This window comes from Pagrus pagrus, assembly GCF_965226575.1.
Source record: "Pagrus pagrus genome assembly, chromosome: 4".
Classification (NCBI taxonomy): Eukaryota; Metazoa; Chordata; class Actinopteri; order Spariformes; family Sparidae; genus Pagrus; species Pagrus pagrus.
Window position 1 is genome coordinate 2,226,074 of NC_140188.1, and position 10,819 is coordinate 2,236,892.

Here is a 10,819-nt window from a genome sequence, read left to right on the forward strand (position 1 = left end):
GCACACGACACCTCGTATTCAATTTCAACTTGACACGTTTTGGCATTTCCTCATTAATCCCTCGGCGGTCGCGTCGCACGTGAGGACTCGCTCCTCGTTACACTTCAGAGTTATCTGCTCCGAGCTTTACGCTCAACTCAGAGTGGATCTTTACGGTCCTGTGAGGGGAAACCGGTTTGTCGCTTCACACAAAGAAAGTCACTAAAGCACAGAGGAAACGCCAAGACACATTTATTTGTAAAACTGTAAAAAGCACTGAAGTGGTGTTGATGTTTCGGGGCTCTCTGATCGAGTCTGCTTCAGTTTGTTTTTCACTTTCTGTGTGTCAGACTGAACTGTGGATTCATGACTCACAGTTTCTTCTTTAAACACAAGTCTGCTTCATTAAAAGTGCCGGAATTGATGATCACTCTGGATTCATCTGCCGATCGTCTTCACGTTTAATCATCGAGTCTATAAAATGTAAAACAAACCAAAGAAAAGTGAGACAACCGACAGTCCAAACCCTAAAGACTCTTCATCTAATGTCACAACTGACAAAGAAAAGCAGCGAGTCGTCACAAGAGCCAAAGATAAATACAACATCTGGTCCAGTACAGTTTTTGCTCTGTAAATGTCTAAAGCAGTGACTCTATAATCAGAACTGTTGCTAATTTGGTGTTAATCAATCAATCAATTGATTAATTGACTAATCATTTCAGCACTACAGCTGCACACAGATGCTGAGTCGTCTGATTATTGCAGAACAAACGAAGAATCACTATTAAATGCGACATCGCACACTTCAGAACGTTCTCGACCACTTCAACAAATACAGACGTCCACATGAAAACCTGCCAGATATAAGTGTGTGTTTGTTGCGCAGTCAGAGGCGATTATCTTACACCGCTGTTAACTTCTCCGTTAGTCTGACAAAGCAAAGAGCTGCAGTCTCTTATCTGGACAGAAATGTAGGTCACACTTCGTTCTGTGGTCTATTTAGAAAAGAAGCTTCATCACAAAATCATTTACAAAAATAAACTGGAAACAAAAGATGAAGAGGAGAAGAAAGAAATTCACACCTTGTCAGAGTGTTTAGAGCCTGAATGTGTGAGAGTTACAACACAAGCTAATGACAAGCTTTCAGGTGAGGAAATCAAAAACCAAACCTAACAGCAGGTTTGGATCCAGCGGTACTCCTGTTACAGTGGTGCTTAGTAATAATAGAGCCACTTTATATTGAAAGAGATCTATTCTCAAATGGGAGGGAATTAAGATAAACATAGAGCACAGTTCTCTGCGCTTTAGGAGGAAATGTAACTAAATTACAGTCATTTTAAGTTCCTATTTTCTGCAGCAGTGGTGGCGGTGGTGTTCATATTCACGCTTTGTTGGCACAGTGCTGTCGACTGGAAGGAAACGCCCGTGTGATCCAAACCAAAGTGGAAAGAAAATGAATTTTCCAGATAAGAGGGACCTCCTGGGGCGGCCGGAGAATGAAGTACAGATAGTTGTCATAGCATTTCATTTACATGTAATGTCTTCAGCAGGAAAACAGCACACCTGCAGCGCACCTGCAACAAATCTCCACCCAAACCAAATCGGAGAATCTCTGGAAAGCAAAGACAAGAAAGAAAAAGCAAAGAAATCAAAGTAAGCGCAGGCGAGCGGGCTGGATGGATGGACAGATGGATGCAGAAGCAGATGGGTGGGTAGATGGAGGGATTGGGGGTATAGCTCTAGGCTGGAGGGATTAAGCCACAGATTAATTCTTTAACCAGACAGGATGCAGAGTTTCCACTGGAATGTAAATCATACATTATGATCTGGGTATTTGTGCTGGCCTCTTACCTGCTCATCTGTCACTGGAGTGGGGGTGTTGTTACATAACAACCCTTTTGTGGGTAACAAGTGCGGCTGCTGCTGTTAACAGCCTGTGTTGCATTTTTAACTTGTGCAGAATGAAAAGGAAACATTTCTGCACGACAGCTTGCAAAGATCAAAACACAACCTAATTCTCAGAGCAGGAAAATAACTTCTTTTTTTCGACAGAGCTTAAAGGAAATTAGAAGTACTTCCGTCTGTTTGTTTTTTTTTAGCTGGCCGGCTGGTTGGAGAACAGAGAGGTCTAATCATAGACGTGCTGGATGGTGGCCAAAGTGCCAGCTGAATGACTGGACTGTAGCTGCAGATATCATATGAAGTCTGAACTGATTTCAACGTCTCAAACACACAAAACAACAGATCGAGCGGCTCAGCTTTGTGATGTGAGTCAGACAGAGACAGAGAGATGAGACGGAGGACGACAGTCGGAGGAAATAGAGTGAAAACAGAGTTTTTAATTAAGAATGGACTCTTAAACGTTCATTCTTCACACGGTGTGACTCATATCTGATCTGAGACTGTGACATCTATGAACAGCTGCGATGTGGAGCGCCACGACCAGACGAAGCATCCAGAGCAAACGCAGCCTCTCTGAGCTGAGGGGACAGGAAATACAACATATTTTTGAATGGCACTGAGCCGAGTCAGAGAAGATGATGTTCTGGACTTTTGCTTGAGGAAATTTCCTCCAGCTGGACCTCTTTGAGTTTTAAGACCAGTTCTGTCAGTTCTGGAATGGATTTGAAATATTCTTTAACTTGTTAACAGAGTTAAAATTCAACAATCGCTCACTGGTTTCCCCATTTTTGGCTCCTCATCCGCCTCACACTGCATTATTTACTAAATGCTACGGAGAACAATCTGATTTTAGTATCCCGGGTTTTTAAAAATAAATAAATGATATGCTTAACTTCGTGCCTGATGAGATGAGACATCAGACATTTGGTGTTTCATAAATATCAGTTGGGTCTTCTCTGTGCTGTCTGAAGGGAAAAAATGCAACAGCCAACTAATGTGTCATAGGTAGGAAGGTGGAAAACACATGAGAGTGGGGCTGAGAGTGAGTGTGGAGGTGGGGATGCTCTCTCTCTGTCTCTCTGCTAATGGGATGTGAAGCACGATGTAATGCTCTCCATATGATCACCGTCGCCACCAAAAATGCATCGCTCCCGTCACATTAACACACTTTCACTCTGCTATTATGACGACGTGCCACCTGGCTGACTGTTTCTGGCTTTGTGTCTGTCTGCGTGCCTGTCTGTCTGCCTGTCTGTCTGTCTGTCTGTCTGTCCATCTGCTGGCCTGTCTGTCTCATTACATCCTCCACTGTCTATCCGATTGTTTATCTTTCTGGACAGCTGGATGCATCACAACAAGGTGTTGCACAGCTTTCCATCCAAAAACACACACAGCACAAGTCTCGACACAATATTGACACAAAAACACCCATACTCTGCCAGAGTTAGACGGGAGAAACTGACCAGAAACAGCATCCTGCGTGCTCCCCGACATCCTGAAGCTTCCTCACCTTGTGAGGTCCTGAAACTTCAAATGCACTCCCTCAGGGCTGAAATCATCTCAGGACATCTGTGCTCACACATCTACTGGACGGGACTGAGTGCACGATCGTGATATCAAATGAATTAATCATACCTGAAAAAATGATATCAGCACTGAGCAGCTACACTAAACAGCAGAGGTCTGTATTCTCATGGGGGTCTGAAGCCCTTTGCAACCTTTAAATGCCTGTTTTAGTTCTGAGAATAGAGGCCGGTTCACAGGAGACTACACATGGACACATGGACAGACCACGGCAGTAGTAGTTTCATATTTTATTGATTCTCCTGCAGATATTCTCCTCTGGATTAACCCTCCAGAGGGAACCTGCTTTGTTTCATCTCACGGGTGGAGAAGACAACCACAAGAATCCCGTCTGATAAAATCTGAGCTCTCTTGCTTTGTCTGCATCCGTCCGGCGTCTAGAACCCCTGAAGCCAGTCAGAACTTCATGGATCGGCTTCCTGTGAACTCTCCCTGGTGCTGAAGTCATGTGAGCGCTCACTGTGGCACTGAGACTGTACTGGAGCTCTCCACGGTCCTGGATCCAGCAGCACCACTCAGCCCTGCTTCCAGTATTGTCCAGTGGCCACTTGGTGGTATTGCAGCGATAGAGCATCTTCCACATAGAGCAGCATTTTATAAACTCGAACTGCAAACGAGGTCGATTACGACTCTTTCTGTCATGATTTTTTAATCCATGAAGGTTTTTATATTTGTTAAACTTTCCTCTGCATATTCATTGGGCCACATGAGCAGGAAGTAAACCAGGAAGCTAGAAAACCTTCAGCCGAGCAATTTGATTGGACTGCACAGGCGCTATCTTTGCATCAGGTATCGGGTCCCTCTCGGTACTGTGTGGACCCTGGAGCTCTGACTGGGCTCAGTGTCTTTAATGCCCGGTTCAGTCCACACAGTCCACTTGTGTCTGTTGATAGACGCTGTGTCAGATTAGTGGATTATAGAGTCAGAGAGTCTACCCTGATTCAGCCGAGAGACATTAGACTACACGTTGGCCCCCGACCAATCACAGCTCTGAGTATTTCACAATCTGCATGATGTCATCTGGAAGGAGGAGCTAAGTGCCGACTGTCGAGAACAAGAATGAAGTCTTGTGTTCGGGAAAATAAAAATCAGGAAACAAAGAAAACACCGGTGACCTTCCCTCTCTGTCACAGGTCCACCTCGCAGCAGCAGCATCCCTCTAACGCTCAATTTTGGGACAAGCTCGAATTTTTGGGGGGTTTGTAGTAAACCGTCCCAGAGGTGGCTTCAGCTGTGATCCACTGTGATTCACTGTACAGGGTCAGTCAGGCTGATACAACCTGAACCTGACATTACACGACTCCTGGGAATCAGAAAACCTGTAACGAGCTCTTGTTGCTCCTGAAACCTTCAATCACCGTGTTTGAGTCTAATCATGAAATACAAGTAGCCATGTTGGAACTATTCATAGTGCTGTAATCAGGTGGTCAGTGTGGCACTGATGGTCTCCATTACTCTGAAAACAGCATCTCCATTGTGCTGAAAACAAGCCAGAACTCAGACCTGAGCTCAGCTTCTATGACACAGGCTCTCTGCTTAAGTCTAAACTACAGGTCGTTCTGCTGCAGTGTCACAGCTGTCCATGGTGCCGACTACACGCCTGAGCTCTCTGTGGTCCTGAACCCACACCGGCTCTCTCCTGTGAGGAGCTCTCCACCGTCCTACATCCCAGTCAACTTGTTGGAACCTCTCCCTGAACAACAGCACGAGCAGCCTGTTCAGATGTCTGAGGAGATATTTTTAGACGGCTCGTTCATATCTTTCTTTGAAACCGAAGCTCTCTCAGTGTGGAGCTGTCACCGGCTCTGCTCTGCTCTGCTGGGTCGGTTTTCTGCACCGTCTACAGGACAAACAGTCCGGATCATCTCCTGATCCACATCCTCTGGTCTGATGTCTCTACCTGCACATCTGATGATTCTCTCATCAGACCTCACTTTGCTTCTCTGTCTTTAAATCTGCACGTGAGGCTCAAACATCTCAGTTAATATCCAACATTCAGTGCAAATAAAGATCTTTTCCCAATAATACTGAGCGCCACTGTTCCTCTCGTCCTTCATCCCATCTCTCCTCATCTCACCTTCTCCTCTCTCTTATCCTCCGCCCTTGTCTTTATCTATATCCCCTGTTTAATACTCTCCTCACTCCCTCCATCCTTCCTCACCTCACCCTGTGATCCTCACCTCCATCCCTCTTCCTTTCCCTTCTGCCACGTCTCCTTTTTCCTCCCCACTCTCCTCACCTCTCCCTCCCTCCTCTTGTGTTCTCATCTCTTGGCCTCCTGCATAATAGATGTGGCTGTAACGCCAGTCAACTGGAGCGGCATGATGAGGCAGCTTTAGAGACAGAGAGAGGGAGAGAGAGAGAGAGAGAGAGAGAGAGAGGCTCCCCCAAAAATGGGCTCTTCTGTTACTGCGCTCCCACACACACACACACACACACTGGCGAGCGCGCGCGAACGGATGCATCCATGCACGCACGCACACATGCTGATATGCACGCACACATTCCCATACAGGCACGGCGGGGCCGATGCAATCGCAGCACAGAAAGTGAGACGCACAGAAATCACAATTATCTTTTCAGCAGAGAAGAAGAAGAAGAAGAAGAAGCAGCTCGTCACCAGCCAGCAGAGCTCTGAATAAACAGTGTGCAGCAGGAGAGCAGGGCACTAACGGTGCCAACACGGGCGCAAAAAAACAGAGAGCAGTGACACACAGAGCGAGGTTATGGCAGAGACTAATCAGATTACAGCGATGATTCATTTCCTGGGCACTAAGAATAAAACTACTGTTGGCACCGCGGTGCGCCTGGCATCCCCCCCGGCAGGAGGGGGAGAAAAATCAACTGCATAGCAGAGCTCGGTCCCAGCGAGCATCCTCCGCCATCTCACACACCCTGCATTATTCACAGCCGATCAGTCTGCCTCACCTTCATCGATCTCCAGCTCTCCTCTTCCTCTTGTCTTGTCCCCTTTTCTGCACAATCCCTCCTTCTTCCGCTCCCGATCCGTCCGCTAATGATGAGTTAAATCACAACGAGACGGCGGCTTATCCCAACTCCTGCTCCCCCTCTCTCCCATCCACACAGGAAGGAGAGAGAGAGGCTATCTTGGTAGTTTTCTGGGGCTGAATAAACGTGTGTGTGAGTATATGTGTGTGTGTGTGTGTGTGTGTGTGTGTGTGTGTGTGTGTGTGTGTGTGTGTGTGTGTGTGGGACCGGACAGCAGCAGAAGCAGAATTACCGGAACAGACGTGCGCGCAATCAAGCAGAAAGGGAAAAAAAGGGGGCGAACCGGGAATCCAGGTGCGGGTGGTCTCTCCGTGCAAAAACCCACACGCACTCACGTACACATAGATCCTCAAACGAGAAGGGTGGGTGGATGGAGGGGGTCACACGGTGCCTGGAAAAACTCCTCTATTAGCCTCCCGTTCGCCGCCCAGAGCCCCAATTAACGTGCCTCCAATAACGTATTTAAAGTAGCAGGGACGGGGGAGCTCGTGCCATCCGTGTAAATGTGCTGTTTCAGTCCTCAGATGGATCTCCAGAGAGACAAAAGTGATGCTGGGAGTCTAAACACCTTTAATTCCGTTATCGTTCATCTCCAGCTCCAAAAGAAGAAGAGCACTACACCCAGCGCCTGCAGCGAGGGTGTCCTTGAGCGCAAATAACCTTTTCACTCATCCAGACATCCGTGTGGGTCTGAAACCTGCAGCTACTCCTCCAGGAAGCTTCACCAAATTAAATCATGTCAATCCCCCAAAATATTCCGGTAATGTGCGCGTTTCCATCCGTCAGTGCGCACGGCTGGAAGCTGCCTGTCTTGTGTTTCCTTCTCCCCAACCCAGAGAAAAAGGAGATGCAATCCTGGTCCGGGCGGTGTCCAGCTCCGTCCTCTGCGCGCTCAACAATAAATCACCCGGCTGACAGCCCGGTCTGATAATCCAGCGAGCGGCTCCGAGGACGTTTTCTTTTGGAGGAAAAATACAGTTTGGAGGGAAATTAAGACCGAAGCTGTGCTCTCAGCAAACCGGCATCTCGGTGTAACATCTCTGGAGTGGAGGCGTGCGGACCTGCAGCGGGCTGTGCACCGAAACTCGCCTATTTTTAGAGAGAGAGAGAGAAAAATCGCCCCTCCGTTTGGAGACGAGCTGATCCACGACGAGCTCCGGATCGGCACAGAATCCCTCCAGCGTCCGTTAATTCCTCCTCATCTGATCCTTCCTGCCACTGACAGCTGCAGCTGTCGGAAACATGTCTGTCTGTCTGTCTCTCTCTCTGTCTGTCTGTCTGTCTGACAGTTAAAGTTAAAAGATTGCATGTGGGCGCACGTGGCTGTGCGGTGGAGGCTGCGCGAGGAGTAGACACACCCATACAGCCCATCCATCTATCCATCTATCCATCTATCTCCATCTTGCTGTTATAATGGATAAATAGGATGTCGAGAAATAAAGAGAGAGTCGGTGTCATATTTCCTGACATTGTCTGAGATCAGGGAGGTAAATTATATTTATATTTCCAAATCAAATGTGGCAGCAAGTAACTAAAAACACGACCTGACCTGTTGTAGAACAATCTGAACTTCATTTGATTCATTTATACTTTAATCATCAAGAAACAACCAGCAGTCCAGATACAACTCACTGTGATTACAACCAAAAAAAGTACATGTTACTGTGATTCATGTACAATAACTGGCAACACACCATGTTTCCATCACATGTGGCTGCCTGGCTCTACTGGGTTTGACACAACTGGTCTACCTGCTTGAAGGTTGTCTTAAAGCAATGACGCGCTTGTGTCGATCCCCACAGGACTATCGAAGAATCACTGCTAACAAAGCAGCTCCGCTAATTCAGCTGCAAACATGTGTCATTTCCTTTAACTTCTTCACAATAAAAGCTTTTATTGTGAAGCAGCATCAGAGGAAACGTTGTGTTTTCAGCAGCAGTAACACACAACTGAACCAGCTGACAGTGAACACATGAAAGAGTGAAACACAGCAGATGTTTGAAAGAACAAACAGGACGAGAGAAACTAAAGAGATTCAGTTAGAAGCTACAGACGTACTGAGAGCTGAACACACTGACTTCCTCTCAGGTTTCCTGCACAGACATGAGTTGAGTACCGACTTCAGGGGGAGACAGGTGCTTGTTACTGGTTGGCTGCAGTCGCGAGATGTCACCACGACCCGCTTGGAGACGGGTTGGCCCTACTCCGGAGCAGGTCCTTCGCCCGCACGGCCTGGCTCGACTCAGCGCAGTAAAACTGGTGATGGGAAGGCAAATGAGCGCGGCTCAGTTTGACTCAGCGCGGCTGTGAAAGCAGCTTATTACAACCCGTATTTAAGTTTAAGTTTATTTAACGTAATAACTTCTCTCTTAGCTCCACGGCTCCGGTCAGCAATAATAAATACGCAACAGTCTGTTTAGACTTTCAAAATAAAGTTTGCTGACAAACATTTAACATATTTCGATTACATATTCTGACTTGTGGATTGTTATTAACGTTGTGAAATGGTTGCAGTTTGGTTAGGTTTAGACACAAAAGTTAGATACGAAGGTTTGGGTGTTACTGTTTGTTTACTTAATACCTGACGTGACTTAAGAACAAGTCAACCTCGGCACTCAGTCACACGCGGGACTGAAACCTTGCTCTCCGGTTGCAAAGTCCTGTGAATGACCCATCCTTCCACTTCGTTCACCTCCGATATCGGACTTTTCCAACTGTTAATGCTTCTGAACTAGAGGGGTAACTACACGTAACGTACGCACTCCACTGCATAGTTACATAGGTGACATGATTATTTAAACCTGAACCTCAATGTTTTCCTGAACCTGACCGTTTGTGTTGTTGCCTCAACCTAACTTAACTGCAAGCGTACGACAAAGGTAAGACACGCCATCCTGCAGAGGTCGTTGCGGCAGAAGTTCGCATTGAAAGATTGTCAGAAAGTTCACTGGTGAAGTGTTTGCTTGAAAACATATTTTACAAACCTTCACAATCATTATGTGTTCATAGCCCAATGCTAATGTTAGCCTTTGGTGGCATGAAGTGAAAAGAGACAAGTCAGCTTAGTTAGTTTCAGATATTTAATCAATAAAACTCTCATTCATCCAAACATCAGAAAAAAACACACTCATCGTTTTTTAAAGTCGTGAACAGCAGAATTTTACTTCAAAATAATACAAGAAAAAGACGTTGTTTGCAGGAAGGCCTCTGCCAGCTCTAATAGAAAAAGACGTGAAAAGTATTTTTTTTATATTTGTCAGTCTAAGTTTAAAAGTGAATGACATTAACATGGAGAGAAGTAAAGATGGAGGGAGGGTGTGAAGAAGGAAAGGAAGGACGGGGTTTCGGTGGCGTGAGGGGCGGCTGCTGCTGCCAGTGCGGCGCTGAATTAGAATTAGTGGCGTCGGGGGAGCGTTAAAACGTGGGCTGAATGTTGAATATTGTAACGCTGTGTAAGTGGAAACGTGCTTTGCATCTCTGAGACCAACGCCAATACTGTTAACCTGAGGAGAGCACGAGCAGACGGGCTGACGGGAGACAAACGAACAGTCGTGACCGATGAGCTGTGACTCGGTGATAAAATGTTGGGTCGGAGGAACGTGTGGAGCAAAAAGACACGAGGGACGCGTCACGTTCAGGAAAGTTTACTTCTAAATAAAGATTTTAAACTGTGTGAGAGGTTACTTCCTCACATGATCAAACACACACCAACGCACACACATCCAGACAGACACACACACACAGACACACACACACATACATGCACACGTATGGATATACAGATACAATTAAGATCCTCGCCAGCCGGTGAATAAGCATTATGTTTAAGTAATGAAATATATGAAAGAGACGGGGGTATCAAATCTCTCTAGTGTTTTCTCTCTCTCTCTCTCTCTCTCTCTCTCTCTCTCTCACTCACACACACACACACACACACACACACACAGTATAATCTGTGACCTACATGCACACATGTTACAACAAACGCATAGATTAGACATGATTGATGCGCTGGATTGAAAATATGAGAAAGAGGCTGGTGGATGTCGACGGTCACCCACAGATACCACCAACACACACACACACACACACACACACACACACACACACACACACACACACACACACACACACACACACACACGATGTGATCAGGTTTAATCCTCCACATGAGGAAGATTTCGGTCTCTGATGATTCGGTATTGAACTGTATTAAACCTTCTGGAATAATGTGCTATTAAGACCCGGGAGAAAACGCTGCATTTTCATTTTATAAAACACCGCCGCAGCTGATTTCACTGATAAAAAATGAACAACTGAACAGGGAAACGACCCGCTGTGGTGT